We start from the raw sequence: 2,072 nt of genomic DNA, 5'->3' as shown, positions 1-2,072 counted from the left end.
AAAGATTATTCGCCAGTGATATCATTTATATGTGTTCCTCCCTTGTCTACGGGAATGTTAAACGTCTCTCCTATCATACTACAAAAAAAATTTTTTTTTTTTTACGTGGAGGAAATCTTCATAGACACCTTACCACCCTGTGGGGACGGGCAGAAGGTAGTGCCGGCTAAAACCTCCACGAACGGGACAGTGTACCAGTGCGAGTTTTTATCGTCGGGCCACTGTGTGCTTAACACCAAGCACGTTTAAAAACCAAGTACTCCCAGAAAGTACATCCACAGCACACGCAAGGGAGGAGCTTGGCCGCTTGCCTGTTTGTATTATTCTAAGAGAAATTTTGGTTTTTCCGTCCCTTTTTAGATTGGAGTCCTTATGCCGAGGATTCGAGCTCGCCACGGGTCGTCTTCAGTTCTGGGCTTTAACGACCGTAGCTGGCTGTCTCGCCGAGGTTCTAGCTGATTGGAAAGTATTTGATTCTTAATGTGGCAATGTATATCATAGGAAGTATTCTAAGTAGCCTCATGAAGGAGATGTACTTTTTTCATAGCCCTCTCAAAATACAAGGGGTAAAGGCAAATAATTCCCTTAATTAAATCATTATTATTTAATCTATTATGAAGCTCTTAATAATATATTTTTGCTGCTATTATATTTCTTGTAGTAAGAGATGGCCGTTCTAAAAGAATTCCTGCCTCTTGTAATGCACTTATTTCCAAGATGCCTAGCCTTGCGTTTTCCATCACACTGGTAAAGATTTTATAACGTATGGGATTAGCATAAGTTATAAATAGGTCTAATTCATAATTTGTAACAGAAGATTTTAATTTCAAGATTTAGATTTAGATTATTAGAATTACGGTAAAGAATTATGATGTGGATCTTTCCCGTCGATTGAAAAGTGCAGCTATTGAAATAGGCTTAGAAATCTGTTATAATTTTTCTTTTTACTTAAAAAAAATTTGTTTGTATTCGTTAATTATATACAAAATCATACCTCAAAATTCAACAAATTCGTTTCTTTCTTTCCCTTCTAAAAAAAATCACAAAAAGTGGCTGTTTTAGAACATTCTAATTCCGAACACTCCCTTAATCGCTTTATTTACTTATCAATTCGTGTCCCGGTGCTTTTTGGGGGTTAAAATGGTAATAGATCATTTCTTTCACCTGTGAGTTTATAAATGGTTTTACAGGAAAAGATATCTAGAAAGGTGATTTACAAAAATTTCATGTATTATCACAAATATGATTTATAGATATACAAATATTTCTGCTTCGTTGGTAGAAGAAAGTGTTTTTTATTATTATTTAATTTGTACTTTACAATTTGTCCAGCTAGACATTTGGTAAATTTTTCTAGCTTAATGGCTAAATAACATTTGGATGGCTACGACCAGCGGGATACCATCATCGAGTTTGACTATTTTATTTCTTTAGTGAGGTCAATGGGATGTTTTCTTTTTGTCTTCTGTCTCTGAGAGTTTTGCTCGCTTCTGCAGTCAGTTGGTTTGGATGTGTTGTCGTTTTTCCTTGTATTTTTCTGCGTACCTGCCGATTTCAATAGAAGAAAGTGACTTAAATACTTCGGCTAATTCACAATTAAGTTAGCTTTATCAGTGTGGGGTATCGTGTCCTCCTCGCGACAAATGGATCGCAGAAATAATTTAAGATGAACCAGTGAATTTCTTGAATATCTACCAAAGAGAATAGTTACTGTCTGCTGTAAGGGACAAGTTTCTTAGATACTTTCGGAAACAGTTGTTTTTGAATTTCTGAAGGATTGTTGCCACTTTTCTCGTTGCTTCATTTAACCTACGTTTCCTCTTGCTTCTCGATTGCCTTGTGATATTCTTCTGAGCTTATGTCTTTCTGTAATTTTTCTTTTTATGGAATCTGGGTAGTCCTGTTTGGTTGCGGACTCTTCATCAGGTGTAGTAGAACGGATCGTATTTATTATGTTGCTATTCAAATATTCCATACCTGCGTCAAAATCTTCGTTTGTTCTTAGCGAAACTGAAGCCGATCTTGAGATGTTTAAAGCTTCCCGACAGCACTGATACTTTGTGTGGTCGTTC

At 36.1% G+C, this 2,072-nt stretch overlaps 1 pseudogene; it reads right to left on the bottom strand.

Moving 5' to 3' along the window:
• Positions 1 to 84, bottom strand: LOC117213288 (annotated as a pseudogene).
• Positions 85 to 2,072: the final 1,988 nt, after the last annotated feature.

This window comes from Bombus bifarius, unplaced genomic scaffold (assembly GCF_011952205.1).
Source record: "Bombus bifarius isolate JDL3187 unplaced genomic scaffold, Bbif_JDL3187 scf7180000008636_frag, whole genome shotgun sequence".
Classification (NCBI taxonomy): domain Eukaryota; kingdom Metazoa; phylum Arthropoda; class Insecta; order Hymenoptera; family Apidae; genus Bombus; species Bombus bifarius.
The sequence above is the reverse complement of the archived record's forward strand: the minus strand, read 5'-3'. Positions and strand labels throughout refer to the sequence as shown.